This window comes from Hibiscus syriacus, unplaced genomic scaffold (genome assembly GCF_006381635.1).
Source record: "Hibiscus syriacus cultivar Baekdansim isolate YM2019G1 unplaced genomic scaffold, ASM638163v2 tig00112153_pilon, whole genome shotgun sequence".
Taxonomy (NCBI): domain Eukaryota; kingdom Viridiplantae; phylum Streptophyta; class Magnoliopsida; order Malvales; family Malvaceae; genus Hibiscus; species Hibiscus syriacus.
Window position 1 is genome coordinate 959,170 of NW_024063262.1, and position 18,746 is coordinate 977,915.

The 18,746-nt window shown below is 33.8% G+C and overlaps 1 non-coding gene across 1 annotated transcript; it reads left to right on the forward strand.

Moving 5' to 3' along the window:
• Positions 1-2,970: 2,970 nt before the first annotated feature.
• On the forward strand, positions 2,971-3,076 carry LOC120175019. The gene has a single exon (XR_005521221.1). It is a non-coding gene; the product is annotated as a small nucleolar RNA R71 (small nucleolar RNA).
• The last annotated feature ends 15,670 nt before the right edge of the window (positions 3,077-18,746 follow it).

Below are 18,746 nucleotides of genomic sequence, written 5' to 3' on the forward strand. Positions count from 1 at the left end.
TTTCTTTCCCTTGCCCCAACACTGCACCAACAGCAAAGTCATTAGCAACACACATTAACTCAAAAGGTAAATTCTAGTCTGATGCTACAATGACAAGAGTATTCAGTAGCTTCTTCTTGATTGTCTAAAATGACTTAAGCATTTCCCCATCAACAATGAATTTCGGTTTTTCTCTAGCAAAGAACACAGTGGCTTAGCAATTTGAGAAAAATCTATGATAAACCTTCTGTAAAAACCATCATGACCAAAAAAGCTTCGTTGCCTTCACATTAGTTGGAGGTGGTAGTTTCTCAATAACATCAAAATTTTCCTTATCCACTTCAATGACACGACATGAAATACAGTGCCCGAGCATTATACCTTCCATGACCATGAAATGGCATTTCTCTCAATTCAAAATAAAGGTGTTTTCTTCACATCTTCTCAATACTTCAGCCAAATTATCTAAATAATGCTCAAAATCTTTCCCAAACACAGAAAAGTCATCCATAAATACTTCAAGATAATCTTCAATCATATCAGAGAATATGGCCATCATGCAGAACTGGAATACCGTTGGAGCATTGTATATTAATGGTAATGGAAATTGATCTTTTCTTGTTGCTTTATTGAGCTTCCTATAATCCATACATATTCTCCAATCAGTAGTGGTCCTCGTCGGTACTAATTTTTTTATCATTTTTTACCACGGTAATGTCGTCTTTCTTTGGAACACATTGTGCAGGGCTTACCAATTGCTATCCAAAATTGGATATATGATTCCATCATCCAATCATTTGATAATCTCTTTTCTAACCAGTTTCTTCATGATTGGATATAACCTTCTCTAATGTTCAATCAAACTACTATTAGGGTCTTCCAAAAGAATCTTGTGCATGAAAAATGTTAGACTAATGCCTTTTATATCGACAATACCCTAGGAAATAGCTTTCTTGTACTGCATCATCACATCAATCAACTAAGCTTCCTGTGATGTTGTAAGTTATACTGCCACAATAACTGGCAATGTTTCATTCTCTTAAAGGTAATCGTACTTTAAATGCTCTGACAAAGGTTTCAATTCAAGCACTGGTGGTTCGTGAATAGATGGCTTTAGAGCTCAAATAAAATGATCAAGCATTTCTAGAGGTTTAGTATTATGCAAATAATTGCTACAGTATTCACCCTCGACATCATCAAATAATTTTTTAACTACTACCGAATTACTAGTGACAATATATGTGTTACAGCATTCTTCGAAGTACTCATGTGCAGAGATATCAATCACATCAAGTGAGAAACATTTAGCACTATCATTTATGTAATAAACATCATTCAAAACATTAAAAGTGATATGCTTATCATTCAAACGCATAGTCAATTCTCCCTTTTCTACATCAATTAAGGTTTGACTCGTGGTAATGAATGGGTGGCCAAGAATTATAGGAACATTTTGATATGATTCACAGTCCAAAATAATGAACACTATTGGAAAATGATTTTTTCTACTCTCACAAGCATGTTTTCCACAATGCCACTAGAATGCACGGTAGAGCAATTAGTAAGTTACAATGTTATCGTAGTGGGTCTTGCTTCGCTGCTCCCAAATTTCCTAAAATGGATAATGACATTTGATTTATGCTGCCACCCAAATCACATAAAGTTTTACCTATAAATATATCACCAATATTACAAGGGATAGTAAAACTCCCTAGTTCTTTAAGCTTTAATGGCACTTGACTAATAGCCATAGCGCTACAACCTTCAGTAAGAATGATAGTCTCAAATTCACCAAGTTTCTTTTTCTTTAAAAGGACCTCTCTCATGAATTTGATGTAGTTTGGGTTTTGCTCTAAAGCATCAATCAATGGGATATTAATTGTGAGTTAGTGAAGGATATCAATGAAAGATTTATATTGTTGATCTTCCTTTATCTTTTTTATGTGTTGTGGAAATAGTGGAGGCATCCTTGGATGTTGTTTTTGAGGCAATGAAGTTGGCGGAGCGTCAGTTGTGGTAGGTGTTCCTGTCGATAATGAATTTAACTTACTACACTGTCTTATGTCTAATGATGTGGTATGACTCACAAGTGGCTCTATCTCAACCTCTTTACTCCTTCCCTTTCCATACTTAGTAGCCTCTACATCATTTTTCTAAGGTTCTTTAATCATCTCCCCAATATGAATTCCACTCGTTGTAGTAATAGCCTCGCGATGCTTTTTACCTTACAGCTTTGGATTTTAAGTATCACTAGGTAACGTTCATTGCAATCGATTATTGAAAGCATTTCCCATTTATCCCATTTGATTCTTTAGAGCCCTTATTGATGTTGACTGGCTCGCCATGTACTTTTTCATCAGAGCTTCAAGATATGACAAAATAGAAATTTGGGTTGAAGATTTCCCTTGATAAGTTTACCTTTGTTGTGGCTGAACAACTGGATGTTATGCTTGTGGTTGTTGTATTGGTTTCTACTTATTATAATGTTGCGACTGATAATACTGTTGCTACGGATTGGCAATATTTTGGCTTCTCTAATAAATATTTTTATGATTCTAGAAATTAGCATTATAATTATTTCCAAAAGCATTGTCATTCCTTTGATAATTTTGCATGCAGTAAACAGACTCCAGATTTTAGAGGCATGCATCAAAGTTATGATTATCGCTACAATAAACACAAGTGATAATTGAAGAAGCTTTGACCTCATATATTTCCTTAGTTTTTGCAACTTCTTCACTACAACCGTCATGTTGAAATCTGAGATGTCATAGAATTGAAAGCTTTAGAATCTACTGCTACAACGTTGCATTGGCCAAACATATTCCTTGTATTAGGATATTGGAAAACATTTGCTGAGATCCTCTCTAAAATGTCATAAGCTTTATTGTACGTCTAATCTAATAAAGCTCCATTCGCTCAAGCATCGACCACCATAAGAGTGTGTATGTTTAACCCGTTATAAAACAGCCTATTTGAGTCCAATGTGGGAACCCACGCATAGGACACTTCCATATAAAATCCTTGAATCTTTCTCATGCTTCATACAAGCTCACATCCTCTATTTGCTTGAATAAAGTTTGATCATTTTGAAGTTTGGCATTCATGTTCTGTGGATTAAATTACAATAAAAATTTATGTGTTAGCTCATTCTAGCGACAATGAACTCAACCAAGCCTTAGCTTTATTACGCAACAAAAAAGTAAATAGCTTTAGCTTCAGTGCTTCATCCGGAACACCTTACTGAATAAACGAATCATAACCCTTCATGAATGCTTTTAAATGAGCCCTATGATCTTCAGTAATTGACCCTCCATATCGTCCTATAGATTGTAGCATTTGGAACATGGTTGGCTTTAACTCGAAGTTCGCAACATTAATCACTGGCCTCATTGTGCCCGGATATCGATCATCCATCGTTGGCACTATATGGTGACGGGTAGGTCAATCACGATCATCCATGTTATAAAAGTATTTGCATGCCCCATTTCCAGTGAGCAACTCACCATTCTCTTCATTCTGCAGTGGATGTAAAACATTATTCCCTTGTCCAGCCATAAGTGTTTGACTTTTTCGACATCGTGTTGACATCTCTTAAAAGTTCTCTCAATCTATGGATCAAATAGTTATAATTTGTCGTCGCTATATGGCATACACTAGTAAAAATGAAAATTAAAAATTACCTACAAAAGAAAATAACAAAGTGAGAAAATTAAAGAAAACTCTAAATCAAACTGATATTCCCCGGTAAAAGCGCCAAAAACTTGATGACTGGTAAAATGCTACAGCTTAAGTGCAAGTATACACCAATGCCCAAGTAATATGTGGTAGCTCAAAGAGCTACGGGTATCGTATCCACGGGGAGCAAAATATTCATTATTAGAGTTGTAAGTATTGAAATAATGATGAGTATGAAAAAGATGCTAATTAAAGGATATAAAAATCAATGTAAGAAACACTATGAAGAGCGTCAAGCCAGTAATCAAATAGTATGTAATAATATAATGTATATCATACTTCAAGTAAGTAAAGCATACTATCTCTATATGATTAGCAATGATTAAAACCTTTCAAACTACTCTAATTTACTTTCATTAATTAAAGGATTCAAAGTATTAACAAAGCTAAACCATTGGATGCACATTTTTCAACATGCACACTGCTACTCAGTAATACCAGTTCTACTAAAAGTGCACAGCAAATATTTCAAATCTATTTCTAGAAAATAATCAAAAAACCATGCGTTTAATCGCTAATATTTCTACTGGTAATCATAAAGCAAATAGCACATAAAAGTAATAGCAATACACACATAAAATAATCAACCCAAATTATCATCAACAAAGGTTAGAAAACATCCAAAGTTACTCATTTTCTCAATAGTAGTCTTCAAATGGTGATCTACTGACTGCTAATGCTACTCAGCGAGTTCTCTTCATGTTATAACAAACCCTGGAAAGGGGCTTAAGCTTCCATGGCATACAAAAGAATAACATGGAAATGGGTACTTCCTTAAAGCGTTCAATCGTCCTCCTCTTTAAGCTTGCAAAGTACTCCCATTTATATTCTTGAGGAATTTTTCATCCTCTAATAGAATGCTTCCACGTTTCATGTGGTTTCCAACCCATTAAAAGTTACCCAAGCCAACCCATCTAAAAAGTTCTCCTAACCGTTTAGAGATTCATCAACTCCTGCAGCATCTACTCAGTATTTTTCTACAATGCTACGACATCAGTGTAACAATATTGCAGCAAAAAAATTCAAATTTAACCCTAGACAACCCACTAAATTCTGAATATGCAAAATATATAAAATTAAGCAAATATGATCCTAAAATGCTCCTAAAAATGCTCAAGTTCACATTAAACCTAGGTGAAAAAGGCTACTAAAATAACTCTTTTTGGGAGTTACCATAGCCTTAAACCTAGATGTTTGCTTGCCCTCAAGCAAAAATGCATGAAATATAATATCTAACAACAATGCTATAGAATATTTTCATAAAATCAACTCAGCAGATAAGTTTCTTTTTCATCCCTCAGCCAATGTTGTATAGCATATATATATATTCTCAAATTAGGTAATGTAATTTCATTTCATTGGAATCAGAATCCTCATAGTGCAGTGTGTGCAATTTAGGTGTATCAAATCAATACTTAGCTAAGTTAGAAAAATTTACACCTACTATATTAAAGATGTTCAATGCTACAACAATATTCCTCTACCAATTTTGGATTTCCAACTTATTCTCACACTATGTTGGAGCTATTACCAACAGTACCCAACTCTCTACAGTGCATGACATGGATTTCCATACTCTAATTTTTTTATTCCATTCAATCTATATATTTGAACTCCTATAATTTTTAGTAACTTAGATTCTAATGAAAAACGCATTGCTCTCTGTGGATACGATACTCGTAGCTCTTAGAGCTACCGCTTATTACTTGGGTATTAGTGTATACTTGCACTTCCTCTATAGCATTTAGCAAGAACCACTAAGCTGAGCTAATATACTGCACAATTCCATAAATCTCTGATACTTACTGAACTTTAGAAACTCATCATTCTATGCACCCAGTTCTTACAAGCAATTGCAAAACACGGTCTCAATATCGAATACTGATGATATGATGACAATTCTCGACATCCTAACATTGATCTATATGCTTCTGTTGTGCAGAAAAAATTCAATGTTCATCCATGCAACTATATTTTTCTCATTTGTCATTTGTTTACGTACGCTCTACTCATCTTATTGAGCATCTAAGGTACTCACATCTTAAAATCACCCACTTGCCTAGCGAAACTAGCAACATATGGCTCTCCTAAAGAGTACGATCTCAAAAAGGAGGTCTATCTCTCAACTGCATTCTGACTTAAAGGTTCTGAGGCTCTATATCGTGCATTCGCTATCACTTACCACCATTGAGCTATTCAGTGATGACTAAAGCTAGCCAAGCCATGCTTAACGTGTATGATTTCCTTTAATCTCAAATACTACAATCCATGGTACTACACAATGTTACATACTGCTACGTGTTGTATATGCCTCACACTCATACACCAACACGACTAATGACTGGTAAAATGCTACTGCTTAAGTGCAAGTATACACTAATGCCCAAATAATAAGTGGTAGCTCAAAGAGCTACAGGTATCGTATCCATGGGGAGAAAAATGTTCTTCATTAGATTTTTAAGTATTCAAGTAATAATGGGTTTGAAAAAGATGCTAATTAAAGGATATAAGAATCAAAGTAAGAAACACCAAGTCATGGTACAACACTACAGAGAGCGACAAGCCAGTAATTAAATAACATGGAATAATATATTGCATATCATACTTCAAGTAATAAAGCATATCATCTCTATGTGATTAGCAATTATTAAAACCCTTCGAGCTACTCTAATCAACTTTCATTAATTAAAGGATACAAAGTATTAACAAAGCTAAACCATTTGATGCACATTTTTCAACATACAAACTGCTACTCAGAAATACCAATGCTACCAAAAGAGCACAACAAATCAATCAAATCTATTTATGGAAAATAACTGAATAACCATATGTTTAATCACTAATATTTCTACTAGTAATCATGATGCAAATAGAACATAAAAGTAGAAGCAATCCACACATAAAATAAGCAATCCAAAATATCATCTACAAATTTTAGATAACATCTAAAGTCACTCCCAATCTCAAAAGTAGACTTCGAATGGTGATCTGCTGACTGTCAATGAAATTCACTAAGTTCTCCTTATTCTACAATAATCTCTGACAGGGGGCTTAAGCTTCTATGGTGTGCGATAAAATAAATCGAAGCAAAAATTTATGTGCTAGTTCATTCTAGGATACTATAGCACCTAGTGGCAATGAACTTAAACAAGCCTTTGCTTTATCATGTAGCAAATAAGGAAATACATTTAGATTCAGTGCTTCCTCCAAAACACTTTATTGAATAAATGAATCACAAACTCTCATGAATGCTCTTAAATAAGCCAAAGAATCTTTAGCAGCTGACCCTGCATATTATCCCATAGATTGTAGCATTTGGAACTTGATCAACTTCAACTCGAAGTTCACAGAATTAATCATTGGCTTTACTATGCCCAGATATGGTGACAGATATGTCGATCACAATCATCCATGTTATAAAAGTATTGGCCCGCCCCATTTCCAACAGGCAACTCACTATTCTCTTCATTCTGCAGTGGAGGTAAAACACTATTCCCCTATCCAGCCATAGTTGTTCGATTCTTTACGGAAATATCTCTTAAAAGACCTCTCAATCTCTTGATCAAACATCTCTAATTCATCGTCGCTACAGAGCATAAACTAGTAAAAATGAAAACTAAAAAGTACCTACAAAAGAAAATAACAAAGTGAGCAAATTAAAGAAAACTCTAAATCAAACTAATATTCCCCGATAATGGTGCCAAAAACTTGATGGCTGGTAGAATGATATAGCTTAAGTACAAGTATACACCAATACCCAAGTAATAAGTGGTAGCTCAAAGAGCTACAGGTATCTTATCAACAGGGAACAAAATGTTCTTCATTAGAGTTTTAAGTATTGAAGTAATGGTGGGTATGAAAAAGACGCTAATTAAAGGATATAAAAACCAAAGTAAGAAACAACAGGTCATGCTAGAGCACTGCAGAGAGCGTCAAGCTAGAAATTGAATAGCATGTAATATTATAATGTATATCATACATCAATTAAGTAAAGCATACTATCTCTATGTGATTAGCAATGATTAAAATCTTTTGAACTACTCTAATATACTTTTATTAATTAAAGGATTCAAAGTATTAACAAAGCTAAACCATTGGATGCACACTTCTACTCAGCAATGCCAATGCTACTAAAAGTGCACAGTAAATCAATCAAATCTCTTTCTAGAAAATAATTGATAAACATGAGTTTAATCAGTAATATTTCTACTAGTAATCATGGAGCAAATAAAACATAAAAGTAGTAGCAATACATACATAAAATAATCAATCCAAAATATCATCCCCAAAGGTAAGAAAACATCCAATGTTACTCCTCTCAATGTAGGTTCTGAATGGTGATCTACTAACTGCTGATGCTACTCAATGAGTTCTCCTCATACTGCAACAGTCCCTGGCAGGGGGCTTAAGCTTTCATTGTGTACGACGGAATAACGTGGAAATGAGTACTTTTCAAATGGCTTGTCCTCCCCTTTATGCTAGCAAAGCACTTCCATTTATAGTATTGAGGAATTTTTCATCCTTCAATAGAATGATTCCACATTTCAGATAGTTTCCAACCCATTGACAGTTGCTCAAGCCAACTATCCCATCCAGTAAGTTCCCCTATCCGTCTGGAGATTCATCGGCTACTGCATTATCCACTTAGATTTCCTATAATATTATGACATCAGTGTAACAAGTTTGTAGTAAAAAAATTCAAATTCAGCCCTAAACAACACACTAATTTCTCAATATGCAAAATATGTAAAATTAAATATATATGATCTTAAAATTCTCCTAAAAATGCTCAAGTTCAAACTAAACCTATGTGAGAAAGGCTACTAAAGATAACTCTTTTGGAGAGTTATCAATGATGATATCACCGATGAGGCATGAATCACCTAGATAAACCACTTACTGTTCATGCATGAATTCATCTTGACAAAATTGAAGGGATCTTTGCACCTCGAGACTCGTAACTCACTACCTTATTTATAGCACCCTTAGTACCTATGGTGAAATTCCAAAACTATTGTATCAGAGCGTACACCCTGCTAACTTACTCTCCACTAGTACGTATGGTATATGTGCCCAGTTAGCAGTTGAAGTGCCTTGGCACTCACTAAGATATATCTTGATTCCTCTATCAACAAGGTGATCGACATACTGACTAGGGCAACTTGAGTATTCTTAACCCTTTCGTGGAGAATCTTACCTCTAAGGCTGGACTTGGGATTTCAAAATCACTGTGGGTCACACGACCCTCTACTAGTAAAGAAAAAACATCTTAAAAGTATCGTTTCTAACTTTGACAACCCACAAAGATATTTCTCTAGGAAACACACAAGGGTGGAGAATTATATGGCTCAACATTTTCTTAGAGTCAGCCCTCAACTCAACAAGGAACAACCATCTAATCTAATATCTCCAAATCTGTAACCTTAAGGTCAAAGCAACACTTCTGTTAACAAATTACCCTAAGCCAACTACTGAGTTTGATCCAAGCCTTCAAGGAATAGCTAAGGTAACATCGACTGTTCCACTAAGACCTACCAATTAGGCATTTGTGTATTCGTGTACGGATCCTCTACATGAATATTTTTCCTACCTAATTTACATGACACCACAAAAGAATACCCACCACAAAAGAATACATGCACTTACGCCTACTAAAGCAACATGAAAAACTAAGACATCTGAAAACATATCTGGCATCTCATTTGCGATATCGTCCTAACCCTGCCTCTCTACAATCTGACAAGTAGGATCGCACACCATCAAATCAAAAATAGGTTTATCTGTTCCTTTGTTCTTCTACCCGTGCATATAATTGCCACCTCTTTGGGTAGGCTCTCTGCCATGTTGAGCTACTGAGATCGCCTCCCTCGATTGAGCTGAAACATCACCATCCAAACTAGGGCAATCTCTTACTAAATGTTCCAAGTATCTGCATCTATAACACGTCATATAAAGCTTAAAGCAATTCTTCAATGAATTTTGCCATAGTGTTGGCACTATGGATACCTCAAAATTCTATCAAAACTTTCATATCACGCCACACACGGTCAAGCTAACGATCTCCTACGATACCCTTTATTTGACCTTTAACTCAACTGGATTGACAAACCTAACATAACTCTTTGTTGCTCATTTGAGCCTCTGGTTTTCCCTACTAATAACTTATATAGATCTACTGGCATACAAGTCCTTAAACTTGGGCTACCTAATTCACCCATCAAACTCTTCTTCATGGTATACACACTCCCCACGGCCCTAGCATACTATGATAACTCTGAGAATACCCTAAGCGGGTCTACTATCAACTGCTCATGGATATCAAAATGAAGTCCTTCAAGGAATCAGTCGTAAATAACTCTGGAGCATAACAGCTTAATCAGAGCAAATCTCTCTTGTACTCGTACATTGAGCAGTCTCCCTAAACTAGCTAAAAGAATTGCATCCTCGAACCATCTATGTATGTCTTGCTGGATATACTTGCCTTTAAACTTATTTAGGAATTGATCCTACATGTACATATATAGTTGTAGATTCATATCTATAATCTCCCACCAATCGATAATATCACCCTTGAGCAAAGTGGTGATGCACTCTAACTTACTCTCTAGGTAAGATGAAGCTGTCTTAAGGTTCTCATGGTCTCTCTCAACCAACGAACGGTAAAAATAAGATCATCATCGCTTGAACCATAAAAGTTAACTATCTTGTACCTACTCAATCTCTCTAGTAGGGACTTTATTGGCACTAACGTACTCTGGGTGGCTAGTTGAATAGTTTGTGCTCTAGGAATGGTTTCCATTATCTCCCTGATAGTGAAAGTCAAACCTCTGAAGAAGGTTCTCTTTGTAACTTCTTACGTCTAACGGGACCCTATGGTCTTCTGCCCTAGGAAAGAACTCCTCGTTAATGTTATTGAGATAAGAAACTTGGTTCTTCATCCTATCCTCGTGATCACATTTTAAACTATCGGCCATCGTAAAACTCTACAACACAAATTTAGAAAGAAAATGCCATCATAATTCTAGGCTTATACAAGAACTTTCAGTACCAAGGGGTATGTATTCACTTCACCTAAACAATAACCACTGAGTCCTAGGGCTGACTCAACCTGATGCTCTGATACCACTAAATGTAATATCCTAAACCTGATTAGGCCTAAAGTGTCACAGTGTGCTATCAAGGCAACCACTAATTTTCAAAACATGCTCATTTTATTTTCAAACATACTGAATGGTATCCTTCATATGTAAATAACAGATATAAAAACACTTTATAAAAAATCAGAGCTTCGTAACGCATAATTTAAAACTAAAATAGTACAGCCCAAGTTTAATAAACTAAATACATGAGTAAGGTTCTATGAATACATATACCCACTAAAGCTATATTACAATACTCTTAAGGAGATACTGGAAGTCCTACTACGACAAAGTTCTACGAACTACCCAAGCTAAAAACATGCAAACAAAAATATCCTAACATTGAGCTTACAAAACCCAGTAGTATAATAATCTAGAGCATCATTATGAGTTTTAAAAACGTAAGAATGCTAACAATATACTACTAAAAAATTGGTACTTGCATGATCTTAATCAAGTGCTACTTACTTAAGGTTCAACGATTCTATCTCTCTCTAACTTTCCTTAATCCTCTAGTAAGGGCCTCACCATGAGTAAACCTCTAAAAGATCTCTAATCCTAATGATTGTATCTAGTTTGAATTATCTAAATATGATATAGACACTTCTGTGCATTATCTGAATACGATGTTGACTCTACTATGCATTATTTGAATGCAACACTAACACTATTGTGCATTATCTGAATACAACCCTGACTAGTATTTAGTTTCACATGGCCATCATGCACTAGTTAATTAAAGGAACCCGGTGTCATATATTGTTGAGTTAATCAATCGAAGAAATAGCCAAGAGGGGATGAATTGGCAATAAATATTTTGGTAGAAACGTTTACAGAAAATATTTGCACAGCAATTTAGAGTGGTTTGACTTTCTCAACCAAAATCTACATCCACTACCTTAGCTATCCACACTAAGGATTTTCCACAAATTTCACTAATTTGTCTTTCTTTTGAGGACAAAGAGTAACCTTACAAATCCCTCAAGAATTATACCCAAAATTCTTGGGAGCACTCTCTCCCAAAGAGAAATACACAAAATTTGCAAACTTACAGAAAAACCACACAAGGTAAGATGTTTGTACAATTCTAGTACAGAGAAAGAACAATCAAGAATAAATACAATTGAGAACAAAGGGTGTTCTTGAAAGCAAAATGAATATTGAATGAAAAATAGGCTTGAAATGCTCAAACTTGATATTTAATGCTTTCTTTTTAATTCTCTGTCAATTCTTGTTTCTTGTTATTGATCAATGGCTCCTGAGCTTATTTAAATACACATTCAATTGATTCTGAACGTTGGGGATCATTGGTGAAGTCAATAGAGTCGTTATGGTGTGAATATCATTTTAAAAAAACTGTTGGGAGCATAGGTGTATCGGTACACTCTCAAGGGTGTATCGGTACACTCACTGTAAAATTCAAATATTTCGACCGTTATTTGACCTAGTGTATCGGTACACTAAGGAGTATATTGGTTCCTAAATTACATTCGAAGTAGGTCTGAGCCAGGGGTGTATCGGTACACTAAGGAGTGTATCGGTTCATAAATTATATTCGAAGTAGGGAGTGTATCGGTACATCTATGAGTGTATCGGTACATACCGTTGTAAAAATAATTTTTGGCCCGATTATGGTTCGAAATACTTTGTAAAAATTGTTTTAAAAATATTTTAAGTTTAAAACACAATTTTACACTTTAGTAAGGATTGAAATTAACCTTTGAAAAACTTGGAGTAATATTTTGATATTCGAATAATTTAATCGAATATGCACTTTAAAAATGAATATAAAATCTTAAAATTCAATAATACTGTATTTTTTATATCGAAACAACAAAATATTTTTAACAATCTCCCCATTTTTTATATAACAAAACATTTTAGTAATTTTAAGATTTTCTTTAAAAAAACATTTTTGAAAATTAATCCCCCTTACTATATTTTAATCCCCTTACTATATTCTCCCCCTTTTTGTTAAATCAAAAAGACTCTATAAAACGTTTTTAATCAAGATTTATTCTCCCCTTTAGGAAAATATCCAATTAATATAAAAATTTAAAGCTTAAGATGTTAATATCACAATCAAGAGAAATATTAGCCATTAGTCCATAATTAATATTCACAAATAATGTGCAATAGTAATTGGTCATATTTCAACTAAGATGTAAATGATGCAAAAACAAATTAATCAAACCAAATTCAAACAATCAAAACCAAATATATATATAAACATTCAAGTTCAAACATCCATAACATCCAAAACATATCAATCCAAAAAACATCCAAAATGTTTTAACAATTAAGTTCTAAATCAACCTAAGAAAACAAAGAAAGGATAGGTCTAATCATCCATCGGGGGATTGGGAGAAGGAGAATGTGCTCGTAGAGCAGCCATTTCGAGTATGAGCGATTGATTTGTTCATTTTTTGTTTCGTTGTTCGCTCGCATCTCCCTAGAATCTCCAATTGTTGAACCCCCATAGCGGTTAAATGAGACTCTATAGATGTAAACCTTAAGTTCAATGTCTCCATAAACGATTGAAAATATGGAGCCATTGGACTCTCTTACTGTGTCGGCACTCCTCGGGTACGTAATCGTCGATATCTCGCATTAGTTGTTCAAACTTTGGATCATCGTCCGCTGCCGGTGCCGCTCGTGAGGAACTAGCACCCGGTGTTTTATGGATTTATCGAACCCATTGGTCTTTCTCCCTTGACCATCCTAACTTTTTCAAGGTTGTGAGATTTATTGGGTTCTTGAGAGAGATGGGTACATCAAGCGTGACCCTAATCCCATATTTGATAAACTGATTACTAAGAAGATAACCGTAAACTAAAGTTTCGATAAATTTAGAGGGAACATTGTTTACGGTTTCTACAAGCTAAGAAAAAATGATTTGTGGCCAATTTATTTTCTTATTATGTTGGATACAATGTATTCACCATAAATCTAAGGCTCTAACGGTGGAGTATCTACCCCCGGATGGTCTAAATCACCAAGAGATCATTAAGTGAAGGAAACAATCGTGATGATCGACAAATGTACTCGCACTAGCCTTGGCTCTATTATGAGTTGCCACAATATTTTTTTCATTATCTACACCCTCGTTATCTAACCCAAAGGTTTTAGCTATTGTGTCAGAGTCAATATAAATGAATTGGCCTAACAGATAAGACTGAATTCCTACGGTGGTAGTACGAGAATCGCTTTGGACACAAACCGCATTGGAATAGAAAATGCAGACGAGTTGGTGATAAACAATAGGTCTGAGATGAAATAGTTTATCAAATTTCCAAGTTTTTAGGGTAGAAATATATTTAAACTTCATATATACCATAGCTTGGATAGAGAGAATACGTTCTTCCCGGATTTTATATGACTCAAAAAGATTATGGAACCTGTGGTAAAGATTTTCTCTACGACCAGGCTCATTAAAACAGGAGTTTAGAATGGTCATTTCCGGTTCGTTTGGGTTTGGATTTAGATTGGGAGGTAGAATAGGAGGTCAGTTTTGTGGTTGGTTGGAACGACTAGACGAAGACCTAGGGCGTTTTGAGTGAGACATGGTTAAAATCGAAATGGATAAGGGATACATGCAATTTTAAAACATGTGTATGCAATAATATCAATCCCAAAACTCAATATGAGTCCTCAATATTCAAGGTTCTCTAAATAACATCCTAATAGGCAAAAATTTGAAAAACCATTTTGAAAATGATGTTTGAAAAATCATAATATGTATAGCTTTCATGAAAACAACTTAATTAAATCAAAAGCAACAACTTTAAATCAAAACATTTTTTTATTTCGAAAATTCAAAACTTTTGACAACTTTTGTGTTTTTTTTTATGAAATTAGTTATAAAATCTAGTTTAGAAACATAATATGAGAAATGGATGATGTCTAATTCAAACTAGAACTAATTAAAACTAGTTCGATGTTCAAAATCATTAAAATAGGGGTTTTAGAAAAATTACCTTGGAAAATTGGGATTGAGTGGAATGTAGTGATGTTTGCACGAATCTATTGAGTGTAGTAGGATTATAAGTTGAAAAATGAACGAAATCCGACTTGAAATTGTTGATTTGAAGCAAAGTGGAGATTTAGGCGAGTAGAGAACTAAATCGGCAGGAGTGTTTTAGTTTGGGATTTTGAGAAAAATGAAGTTTTTAGGGATTTAAAACCCAAAACCCGACAGGTGTATCGATACACATTCAAGGAATACATCGGTACACTATCATAGTGTATCGATACATAGTGAGGATGTATCGATACCTAGGTATCGATACACTATGAACAAAAATGTTAAAATATGTAATTAAACACTTAAAATACTAAATTAATTAGCTGTAGTGGTATTGTCAACTCATAGATCGAAAATTAACATTGTTCAATCAATCAAATTTATCTTTAAATTTTATTTGAATATATAATTAATTTTTACTAAAGATCATAAACTCCCCCTAACTATTAGCATATAATGCATTCAAAAATGTTATTTTTATAAGCATTTTTCATCTTCTAATTAAAAGTGCTAAGATTATTTTAAACACTAACTCAAGGTAGGTTTGTTAAACCTAATTCTCTCCTAAGTGTCCAAAATCTTTCTTTATCTAAAGGTTTTGTAAAAATATCCGCTAATTGATGCAAAGTATTTATAGATTCTATAACTACATCTCCTTTATTAACATGATCTCTAATGAAATGATGTCTTATTTCAATATGTTTAGTTTTAGAGTGCTATATGGGATTTTTAGTGAGACAAATAACACTAGTATTGTCACACTTGATAGGTATGGTACCAACTTCAATTCCATAATCTAAAAGTTGTTATTTCATCCATAAAACTTGTGCGCAACAACTACCCACTGAAATGTATTACGCTTCAGTGGTAGATAATGTAACACTATTTTGTTTCTTTGAAAACCATGAAATCAGCATATTTCCTAGGAATTGACAAGTACCGGAGGTGCTTTTCCTATCTATTTTGCATCCTCCATAATCCGCATCAAAGAAGGCATGCAAGCTAAAGCTAAAGTCTCTAGGATACCAAAGTCCTAAATTAGGAGTGTCCTTAAGGTATTTTAAGATTCTCTTAATGGCTAGTAGATGTGATTCCTTAGGGCATGATTGAAATCTAGCACATAAGCAAACACTAAACATAATATCCGGTTTACTTGCAGTTAGATAAAGCAAAGAACTAATCATTGACCTATATAATTTAACATCCACACATTTACCTCCTTCATCTTTGTCAAGCTTTGTAGATGAGCTCATTGGAGTGGCTTGAGGTTTCTCATTCTACAATCCAAACTTCTAGAGTATATCTTTGATGTAATTTACTTGATTGATGAAGATGACATCTTCTCTTTGCTTGATATGGAGCCCCAAGAAATATGAAAGCTCCCCCATCATGCTCATCTCAAATTCACCTTGCATTAGCTTAGAAAATTCTTGGCAAAGAGCATCATTAGTAGATCCAAATATTATTTCATCAACATAAATTTGAACCACTAATAAATCGTTACAATTTCATTTTAAAAACAATGTAGTGTCAACATTCCCTTTTTAAAAACCTTTTTCTATTAAAAAATTTGACAGTCTTTCATACCAATCTCTTGGAGCTTGTTTTAAACCATATAAAGCTTTTGTCAATTTAAAAACATGATTTGGAAATTTTGAATCTTTAAAACTAAGAGGTTGTTCCACATACACTTCTTCTTTTATAAAACCATTTAAAAAAGCACTTTTAACATACATTTGATATAATTTAAATTCATTGAAACATGTAATGCTAATAACATTCTTATTGCCTCCATCCTAGCTACGGAAGCGTATGATTCATCAAAATCTATTCCTTCTTCTTGAGTATACCCTTGAGCAACAAGTCCATCCTTGTTCCTCACTATATTACCACTTACAACGAGCTTATTCCTAAATACACATCTAGTACCTACAGTAGATTTATTACTAGGCCTTTCAACTAATGTCCATACTTTACTTCTCTCAAATTGATTTAAGTCTTCTTGTGTAACCATTATCCAATTTTCATCATCTAATGCTTCTTGAATATTCTTAGGCTCTATGCATGAGATAAATACAACATAATTACATATATTTCTAAGAGAAGATCGAGTTGTTACCCCTTTGGATGGATCACTTATAATCTCACCATCCTTGACATAGTTGTATTCTCTTGGGTAAGTGACTTCCATTTCTTCAATGGTTGGATTCTCGAGAACATCGTGAGTTTCATTATCTTTCACTTCTTTCTTTGATGATGTTCTCCAATGTCATGTCTAACGTCATGTGTGTTTACAATCCCTACGTCATCATCAACACAAGAATCCTTCCTCGAAAGGGGATTATCATCGAAAACAACATGGATAGACTCTTCTACCACTAAATTTGTTTTATTAAATACTCAATAAGCTTTAGAATTTAAGGAATAACTTAGAAAAATTCCCTTATCACTTTTAGCATCAAATTTGCCAAGATTGTCTTTACCCTTGTTTTAAATAAAACATAAACATCCAAAAAGATGAAAATAACTAATGTTAGGCTTTTTATTTTTTAAAATTTCATATGGAGTTTTCTTTAAAATAGGCATAATCATTACTCGATTAATAACATAACAAGTGGTATTTGTGGCTTCTGCCTAAAAAATATTTTAGCAAATTGTTTTCACAAAGCATGGTTCTAGCCATTTCTTCTAAAGTTTTGTTTTTCCTCTCAACAACTCCATTCTGTTGAGGGGTTCTAGGTGCTAAAAAATTATGGCTTGCTGAAAAATTATGGCTAATATCATTAGAATTACAAAACTCAGTAAATCCAAGATTTTCAAATTCGGTACCATGATCACTCCTAACACTAGAAATGGAGTAACCTTTTTCGTTTTGGATTACTTTTGAAAAGGTGATGAAATTTTCTAATGCTTCATCTTTAGTACTTAAGAATAGAACCCAAGTATATCTAGAATAATCATCTACCAAGATAAATGTATATTGTTTTCCACCCAAGGTAGTTGTCCTAATTGGCCCAAAAAGATCTGTATGGATCAATTGTAATACTCTACTAGTTGATAAATTATTAATAGATTTAAAGGAGGCTCTTTAGTTTTTTCCTTTAGCACATGCATCACATATTTTATCATTATCAAACTTTAGCTTTGACAATCCTCTTACTAAATTTCCTTGAATTAGTCTTTGTAAAACACTCATGCTTGCATGTCCTAGTCTCCTATGTCATAACCAACTATCATGTTCATCCTTAGCAACTAGGCATAAGTTAGTCATATTAATGGAATCTAAATGCACCATATAAATGTTTCATATTCTATTACAAACAAGCATAATTCGATTAGATGCAATGTCAACGACTTTACAACCATTAGTTTCAAATAATACATTGTATCCTTTATCTCATAATTGACTAATACTCAATAGATTATGCTTTAACCCATTCACATATAAAAACAATTCTATTAGTATGGAAGAGGTATTACCTATAGTACCTATACCTTCAATGTAACCTTTTGAGTTGTCACCAAAGGTTACTACTTCTCCATTTTTGGCGTTAAGCTCTATAAACTTCTCCTTTGTCAAAATGTTTTGATCCAACTTTATCGAAAGAAGCTTTAAGATCATCAATTTCATTTTGATGATCATCGTTGACCTTTGAAAGTAAATTATGCAAATCAAAATTTTTCTTTTCAGACTCATCTAGCTTGATTTGCAAATATTTAATTTTACTTTCAAGATCATTGTTGGTCTTGGATATGAGATTATTTTCGTTTTTCAATTTTGAAATATCTTTCTTGTATTTTGAAAATAATTTTTCATAATCCGAAGTCAGCCCAGTATATTCTTCTACTAACTCATCAAAAGAATA